The sequence below is a fragment of the Triticum aestivum genome, chromosome 7D (genome assembly GCF_018294505.1).
Source record: "Triticum aestivum cultivar Chinese Spring chromosome 7D, IWGSC CS RefSeq v2.1, whole genome shotgun sequence".
In the NCBI taxonomy this organism is placed as follows: domain Eukaryota; kingdom Viridiplantae; phylum Streptophyta; class Magnoliopsida; order Poales; family Poaceae; genus Triticum; species Triticum aestivum.
Window position 1 is genome coordinate 138,445,392 of NC_057814.1, and position 10,105 is coordinate 138,455,496.

A 10,105-nucleotide genomic window follows, 5' to 3' on the forward strand; every position below is an offset into this window, starting at 1 on the left:
CTGTTCATCCAATCGATCGGCTTCAGTTAGCAGCAGTAGCGAAGGAATCGCTCGATCAGGTTCAGTTAACAGCCATCGATCGATCGCTCGGGTTCAGTAACGCGTAGCCAGCAGTGCAATCGCTCGGGTTCAGTTAGAGCCCAACTCCTCGCTCGGGTTCAGTTAGAGCCAACGCCTCGCACACACGCGCGTACGTGTACGACAGAAACGCGCATCGCTCGGCCCCCGACCTCCCACCGTAACCGGGAACTCCCCAAAATTTTCCTCCCCCTCGCTTCTACCACGGTTTTTTCCGTCATGGACGGCCCAAAGAATGTCATGCAGCTACGTCTCCGGCCCGCCCAGGATGAAAAGCCCATTTTCTGTCATGATTTTTTGTCATAGAAGTAGGAGCCCACCACATCTATGATGATACCGGGTTTTGTCACAATTATCGTCATAGAAGTGTCATATGTATGACAGGAAAAAAAATTGTTCGGCCCAAAATGTCACGGATGTGTCTTGTTTTTGTAGTGACGCCCCTGGACCATCTTGACCGCAACTAATGAGTCCATCTCAATGACAATCGGTAGCTCACTTCTCTGGATCGCAATCGATAAGCCCTCCATGCACGCACACAACTCTGCCTCTAAAGCTTCCCGGCAAGAGTAAAGCGTCCTGCAAGCGGAGAATATCATACCTCCCTGAGCATCTCGAAGCACCATACCTGCACCAGACCCTCTTACTGAATGAGACCCATCTGAGTTGAGTTTGACCCACCCATCTGGTGGAGCAGACCATGGGGGTGCGGCCATAGGTGTTACTTGAGATGGTTCCCTATACCTGATGCGATCATATGTTATCACTGTTTTACCCTTCTCAGGATCCATATGTGAGTTTAACTTTGAGCAACTAGAGACTCCAAGTAGCTGAGAAGGAATCTCTTGGATACTTCCAGAGGCGGCGGCTTCTTATGATGGACAATTTCATTACGGATGAAGCAGCAATGCCACAACGTCATCAGAACCATGCATCTTTGAGTCTCATGCAAGGGCTCCCTATTGTTTCTCAGTCTGTCAAATTGTGCATCATCAAAAAAGATACTTAGAGTTAGTAACTTGATGTTTCTTGAAATAATTTAGACTGGTGAAGTATAAAGTCATCTTGTATGTCCTGCTTGTGTTAGGAACATCATATCCCTCTGAAAAGAATATTCCACCTTAATGATACACGCACGATGTTAAATTTGGGGTTTAATCCCAGTTGGACCGAGGGTACACGCCGTTTGACTAAACAGAGCATATTTGTTTGTATCATAATTTCTCAATCCGGTTAGAGACAGGAGGCGACGAAGGGGGAGAATAGCACCATGGAGTAAACATGATCTTACCTCGGGCCTGACTGGTTTTTCGGCCGGGCTTCACGAAGCCTAAAGTGAAAATCTCAAACCCTAGCATGGCCTGAACCCTGAAAATATATGTTTTCTCAAGCCCGAGCCCGGCTCAAATGCATGCTCGAAACCTGAAACCCCGAACCCGAATGTTGTTTTCCTGTTTGTCCACGTGTAAGGTTAGCCCGCAAAGGGGAAGCTCGAATATTCTTTAGGGCTGCAAAATGAAGCGCAAGACTGGCCCGACCCGAGTTTTTCGTCAAGTCCCTCTTAGACGTCTCTCCCACAATCCTAGTTGTGTCCCCTATCCCATCACATTCCTCTCTCCTTATCTCTCTTTCTCTGTCACACCAATAGCATGAGTGGTTGAATGTTCCATGATATGGAAGTTATGTGCCAAGGCGTCCTTTTTTTTACATAGGCATCTGGTTATTAGTCGTGGAAGAGAAGTCAGTCATTGATCGTTAGAGACTATCCAAAGACTAACTTTTTTGGTGCAGCTTCACAATAAGTCTGTAAATCCTGCGATTCTCGCCAATTTGTGTCATCCAATCGACCAACTCGACGTTGTCAGCCAAGGAGCTCGGTTGAGGTCAGAAATAGGAGCAAAGTTTCTCCGTCACAACCCATCTCTCTCTCTCTCTACTCACCTCACCTCCGTTCCTTTGGATCTCAGCTCGGCTCAGCGGCGCTAGCAGAGCAAGGTTGAAGGCATACGAGCGAATCCCTCAAACAATGTTGTTCTCAACTCGAGAGGTGATGAGTGATATTTTTACACTCATTTACCCTTAGTTTAAATTGAGATAATTTATTTAATAGAGATATTCGCTATTATATAGCTACTGATGACTAATGAATGCAAAGGATTCCACAAATCCTCTCTTTGATGTGTTTTCATAGGAAATTGGCTAAAAAGGGAAGAAATCACGTGAGAACATGGAAAGGAATGGAAATGAAGGAAGAAGCAATCACACAGGAGGCGCACCAGCGGCCACAACCCAAAAGACGGTGTTCCATATGGGCGCAAGCGCCCGTATGAGCGCCCGTATGGCATGGATTCCGAGACACCTCGTCCACCTGAACAACTTTTATAGTGGGGACCCCATCGAAATGCAAAGGAGCGTCGAACGAAGCCATACTAGAACCATCATCATCCCCTTTCATCAACCCTAGACGCCGCCAGTTTCATCTCCATAGCCGCCATCATCACCATAGTCCAACACCTTCTAGTTCATACTTGTAATCATGCATCACACAAGGCATCCATTGTAAGACATATTTGCAATCAATCAATCTTCAAGATGTGTTCTTTAATGTTTTCTTCTTGAGATCTGTGAGTAGTTCAATAAGGTATGGGTTGAGGCATAGGTCTTGCAACCCTCTGTATTTGTTGTGGGGTTCAATGGAAGAGAGCTTTGAATTGACATCATGTATGTGTGAAATAAAATTGTTTTGTAGATGTCTCTTGTCTTGTCCGTGATCTTCATCCCTGCAGGTACTCAGGATCATGAAGATCGAGCAACGGTGAGCTAAGTGCAGGGAGAACGTGAACTGTTATCTGAACACCAGTGACAAAAGGGTTTAGTACGGTAAGATGGATATAATCCTTGGGGATTCATGAGGTGTAGTCATTAAATGTCCAAAGTTGTTGTCTGATATTTATTACCTTAATTATTGAGGCAACCCCGTGCAACGGATTGGGCATGCGGTAGGACAACTGATTCTTGATGCATGACTCATGCTGGTCAAGATGTTATTTGGACGCATCCCCCACTTCAGTTCGTAATCTTGATGGGTGACTTCCAGCGCATAAATTAAGATCATATCTGGTCCCAACATAAATACATGGTTGTAAGCATTGAGACCTCATACCCATACCTCTTTTTATTATAGTGTTTGAATCATCGTTTGCTTGATTGATCCGGTCAAAAGTTGGAATTGATCATTTAACAAAAGCTTTCTAGAGACCATCGCTTCAAGGGAATCTTCCTCCCGTGGGTTCGATAACCCAAGGCCACCTATGGGGAAATAGGTGTTGGATACCTTTTTGTTCCTTTACCGGATCACTTAAAAAGGAAGTATCAAGCCCTTTTTCTGGCGTCGTTGCCATGGAGGAGTTTAGTATGTTTAGATTTTTGTTAAAGTTAAGTTTTCGTTTTTGTTTTTGCTCTAGTTTGAGTTTTATTTTCGCTGCAAGTCTTGTTAGTTGAAAAAAATACAAAAAGATTACCAGGGCTCGTAATCTTGGAAGGTTTGCTACTCCCAACAACAACTTCATACGTGAACCAATAGCACAACCTGAGGTTGCAGCCACTGAGTATGAGATCAAACCGAAATTAGTTTCCATGGTTCAACGGGACCGATTTGGAGGCTCTGCTTCTGAAGATGTTGGTATGCACTTGCATAACATTACACACATTAGAGATTACGACCCTGACGCTTTGAAGTTGCGTCTATTTTCTTTCTCTTTAAGACGAAAAGCAAAAGAATGGCTTCTAGCTCTACCTAGAGGCAATATAACTTCTTGGGCTGATTATTGCAGCAAATGTTTATCTAAGTTATGTCCAGTTGAAGATGTTAAGATGGGGAGAAGCAACGAAGAGAAGACCGAAGAACTGGACACAAGCCATGTGCCAGAGTATAATTATACCGTTGCAGCTTTTGTGAAGATGATATCAATGAAATATCCACTACCTGAGGTAACTAATAATGAAGCATATAATGTCTTTGTTGAGCAAGTTGCAGCCAAGGTATGTGAACTTGATAATGAAAGGAAATTTTTTTACAGTAAGTTACCAGCTAAGCAAGAAGATGCTTTTGAACCTACTATAGAGACTGAGATTGGATTGAATAAATTCAGTGCTTTATTTGATCTAGTGGCTATTGTTTCGACTATCCCTAAGTCTGTTTATGATAGTCTAAATCTAGGTCCGTATGAAACTACTAAGATTATATTGAATATGGCCAATTCTACTTTTACTCAAGCAGTAGGCATTAAGCATGGAGTTATAATTCAAATAAATGATTGCCCTGTCATAATTGAACTTGTGATAGTAGATATGGCTGAAGATCCTATTGCTCCTATAATTCTTGGTAGACCCTTTTTAAGGACTATCAAAGCTGTTATAAAAGTGTTTGAGGGGAATGTAAGATTTGACTTACCCGCTAAAGATCCTTTTGTGAGACATTTCCCCAGGAAAAAGAAAATGAAGACCTATACACTAGTAGAAAACAGGGCTTTGGTTCGGGCCTAGCCAGCCCATTAGTCCTGGTTCTTCACGAACCGGGACCCATGGGGGGCATTAGACCCGGTTCGTGAGCCCAGGGGGGCGGCCGGGGCCTCGTGGGCATTGGTCCCGGTTCGTCTGGATCTATTTGTTCCGGTTCTAGGCACAAACCGGGACCAATGGGCCGTGCTCTTGGACCACAGCCATTGGTACCGGTTCGTGCCTAGAACCGGTACAGAAGGGGGGGTTAGTTCCGGTTCCTGCCACGAACCGGGACAAATAAGTGGCCTATATATACCCCATCGCCGCAGCAGAGCACTCCACAGTGCACTGTTTTTTGCTGGCCGGCGAGGGGGAGGGCATTGGGTGCTCTAGCTCACCTCCTATGCACACGAGGTGTTCGATGAAATGCCTGAGCCACACTAGTTAAGCTTTCTCCTCTCGAAGCTCGACCTCGGAGCTCCATTTTTCCCGAGATTTGTCTAGGTTTAGCGGTCCGTCGCACCCAGTCCCCGTTTTCACCGCCGTCGATCGCCCGCGCCGATCTCGTCACCGGCACCACCGTGGTGAGCCTCTTGTTCTTATCTTCTTTCTGATTTTCTTACTTCAGATAGATACTTGTCTAATTTTCTTACTTTAGATAGATACTTGTCTGATTTCCTTACTTTTGACACACATAATTATATATAATGCACGCAGATGAACCGGCAATGGATGTACGGTGATAGACACACCGCCGAGTACATTAAGGGCGTGCATAATTTTCTCGATGTGGCTGAGGCAAACAAGCAGAATGGTTTTATGTGTTGTCCATGCCCTAAATGTGGGAATACGAAGTCTTACTCTGACCGGAAAATCCTTCACACGCACCTGCTTTACAAGGGTTTAATGCCACACTATAATGTTTGGACGAGGCATGGAGAAATAGGGGTTATGATGGAAGACGGCAAAGAAGAAGAGGACGATGACAACTATGTGCCCCTTGAATACGGCAATGCTGCAACGGGGGAGCTGGTGAAGATCAAGAGGAACCAGACGATGTGCCCGATGATGCTGCTGAAGATCAAGAGGAACCAGACGATGTGCCCGATGATGATGATCTCCGCCGGGTCATTGTCGATGCAAGGACGCAATGCGAAAGTCAAAAGGAGAAGCTGAAGTTCGATCGCACGTTAGAGGATCACAAAAAAGGGTTGTACCCCAATTGCGAAGATGGCAACACAAAGCTCGGCATCGTACTGGAATTGCTGCAGTGGAAGGCAGAGAATGCTGTGCCTAACAAAGGATTTGAGAAGCTACTGAAAATATTGAAGAAGAAGCTTCCAAAGGATAAAGAATTGCCCGACAGTACGTACGTAGCAAAGAAGGTCGTATGCCCTCTAGGATTGGAGGTGCAGAAGATACATGCATGCCCTAATGACTGCATCCTCTACCGTGGTGCGTACGAGGATTTGAACGCATGCCCGGTATGCGGTGCATTGCGGTATAAGATCAGACGAGACGACCCTGGTGATGTTGACGGCGAGCCCCGCAGGAAGAGGGTTCCTGCGAAGGTGATGTGGTATGCTCCTATAATACCACGGTTGAAACGACTGTTCGGAAACAAAGAGCATGCCAAGTTGATGCGATGGCACAGTGAGGACCGTAAGAAAGACAGGAAGTTGAGAGCACCCGCTGACGGGTCGTAGTGGAGAAAAATCAAGAGAGAGTACTGGGCTGAGTTTGCACGTGACCCAAGGAACGTATCGTTTGGTTTAAGCGCAGATGGCATTAATCCTTTCGAGGAGCAGAGCAGCAATCACAGCACCTGGCCCGTGACTCTATGTATGTATAACCTTCCTCCTTGGATGTGCATGAAGTGGAAGTTCATTATGATGCCAGTTCTCATCCAAGGCCCTAAGCAACCCAGCAACGACATTGATGTGTACCTAAGGCCATTAGTTGAAGAACTTTTACAGCTGTGGAATGGAAACGGTGTACGTACGTGGGATGGGCACAAATAGGAGGAATTTAACCTGCACGCATTGCTGTTTGTAACCATCAACGATTGGCCCGCTCTCAGTAACCTTTCAGGACAGACAAACAAGGGATACCACGCATGCACGCACTGCTTAGCTGACACTGAAAGTATATGCCTGGACAAATGCATGAAGAATGTGTACTTGGGCCATCGTCGATTTCTTCCGACCAACCATCAATGTCGAAAGAAAGGCAAGCATTTCAAAGACGAGGCAGATCACCGGAAGAAGCCCGCCATGCGTAACGGTGATCACGTACTTTCTATGGTCAATAATTTATACGTAATCTTTGGAAAGGGTCCCGGCGGACTAGCTGTTCCGAATGACGCCGAGGGACGCGCACCCATGTGGAAGTCTATATTTTGGGACCTACCCTACTAGAAAGACCTAGAGGTCCGCTCTTTGATCGACGTGATGCACGTGATAAAGAACCTTTGCGTGAACCTGCTAGGCTTCTTGGGCGTGTATGGGAAGACAAAAGATACAGCTGAGGCATGGGAGGACCTGCAACGTTTGCACGAAAAAGACGGCATGCCTCCAAAGCAGTATGAAGGTCCTGCCAGCTACGCTCTTACCAAAGAAGAGAAGGAAATCTTCTTTGAATGCCTGCTTAGTATGAAGGTCCCGACTGGCTTCTCGTCGAATATAAAGGGAATAATAAATATCCCAGAGAAAAAGTTCCAGAACCTAAAGTCTCATGACTGCCACGTGATTATGACGCAACTGCTTCCGGTTGCATTGAGGGGGCTTCTACCGAAAAATGTCCGATTAGCCATTGTGAAGTTATGTGCATTCCTCAATGCAATCTCTCAGAAAGTGATCGATCCAGAAATCATACCAAGGCTAAGGAGTGATGTGGTGCAATGTCTTGTCAGTTTCGAGCTGGTGTTCCCACCATCCTTCTTCAATATCATGACGCACGTCCTAGTTCATCTAGTTGACGAGATTGTCATTCTGGGCCCCGTATTTCTACACAATATGTACCCCTTTGAGAGGTTCATGGGAGTCCTAAAGAAATATGTCCGTAACCGCCCTAGGCCAGAAGGAAGCATCTCCATGGGCCATCAAACAGAGGATGTCATTGGGTTTTGTGTTGACTTCATTCCTGGCCTTAAGAAGATAGGTCTCCCTAAATCGCGGTATGAGGGGAGACTGACTGGAAAAGGCACGCTTGGAGGGGACTCAATAATATGCAGGGACGAATATTCTTGATCTCAAGCACACTACACAGTTCTACAGAACTCTACCTTGGTGACCCCGTATGTCGATGAACACAAGAACAGTCTGCGCTCCAAACACCCGGAGCAGTGCGACGACTGGATTACATGTGAACACATCAGGACTTTCAGCAGTTGGTTGGAAACACGTCTCGGAGGTGACAACACTGTTTGTGATGAGCTGTACTCGTTGTCCAGGGGACCATCTTTGACTGTATTGACTTACAAAGGATACGAGATAAATGGGAATACATTTTACACGATCGCCCAAGATCAAAAGAGCACCAACCAAAACAGCGGTGTCCGCTTTGATGCAGCAACCGAGAGGGGAAAGGACACATATTATGGTTATATAGTGGACATATGGGAACTTGACTACGGACATGATTTTAAGGTCCCTTTGTTTAAGTGCAAATGGGTCAATCTGTCAGGAGGCGGGGTATAGGTAGACCCACAGTACGGAATGACAACAGTGGATCTGAACAATCTTGGGTACACTGACGAACCGTTCATCCTAGCCAATGATGTGGCACAGGTTATCTATGTGAAGGACATGTCTACCAAACCGAGAAAAAGAAAAGATAAGGAAGCGAATACATCATACGATGAGCCAAAGTGCCACATAGTTCTTTCAGGAAAAAGGGACATCGTGGGAGTGGAGGTAAAGTCAGACATGTCCGGAGATTATGAAAAGTTTCATGAAATTCCTCCCTTCAAAGTCAAGGCTGACCCAAGCATCATGATAAATGATGAAGATTATCCATGGTTACAGCGCAATAAGGAAAGGACACAAGCGAAGAAAAACTGAAGACTTTCTCTCCACAAATATTATGATGATACCATGCCAACTTTCAACCTTTTCATAGTTCATTTGAAATCCCTTTGTAACAGACGAGTTTCCGTATGAAATCCTGATACTTCGAAAGAGATTGTCCGTTTTGTACACGAAGTGCATCCAGGTTTTGCCGTAACCCTCTCAACTTTCTTGCACATGCCATGTGGATGAAATGATCATACCATGCCAACTTTCAACCTTTTCAGAGTTCATTTGAAATGCTTTTCAATTTTAGGGTCTTATAGCTCAAAATAATCAGTAAATGCATGAAAAATAACAAATGAAGTCAGAAAGGGTTGAAAATTGATGATGTGGCTTTGAATGGTGCATTTTGAACACACAAAAATTCAGGAGTTCAAATAAGTTTTAAAAAATGAAATCCCTTTGTAACAGACGAGCTTCCGTATGAAATCCTGATACTTCGAAAGAGATTGTCCGTTTTGTACACGAAGTGCATCCAATTTTTGCCGTAACCCTCTCAACTTTCTTGCACATGCTATGTGGATGAAATGATGATACCAAAACCGTATAAAATAAATAAGTAATTAGAAACAAAATAATATAAACTTTAATAAAATATATAAGTAGAAACAAAATAAAATAAACTTTAGTAACATAAATAAAATTTATGAAACTAAAATTATCAAAGTATTTTCTGTTCAAAACATTATAAGCAACCTCTAGTATTATTGAAACTAAAATTATATAAAATTGATGCAACTAAAATTATCGAAGTATTTTCTGTTCAAAATCATTAAAAGCAAAAAGAATTTTCATAAAGAATTTTTTTGTTAGAAACTTTAATAGCAAAAAGAATTATCATAAAGTAAAATAAATAAGTAATTAGTAACAAAATAAAATAAATAAGTTTTTTTGTTGTAAGTAGAAACAAAACAAAATAAATAAAGCAAAAAAGAAAACAAAAATAACAGGCAAAAAATAAAAAATATGCCACCTACTGGGTGTCCACGGCCTGAATACGACTAGAAACCCATCGATGAGCCCGGATTCAGGCCCGCAGAAGGCCGAGTAGGCCCATGAGGCATAGAGTGACAATTAGGCCCGTAAGCCTGCAATGGAGAGGAGCTTGAGAGGGGTGCGGCAGTGGGGCTTATAAACCACTGCATGCCCCTCTCAACTAGCGAGGTGGGACTAAACTTTCGACGCGGGCGCAGCAGCACAAGGCCTTTGGTCCCGGTTGATGGCACCAACCGGTACTAAAGGGGTGCATTGGTACCAGTTCGTGGCACTAACCGGTACCAATGCCCCCCCTTTAGTCACGAACCGGTACCAATGCCCCCCTTTAGTCCCGGTTGGTGCCACCAACCGGGACCAAAGGTCGCCGCTTCCCGCCCTTTGGGCTGCTGAAAAGAGGCCTTTGGTACCGGTTGGTGGCACCAACTGGGACTAAAGGTCGCATTCGTCCCGGTTGTTGTCAC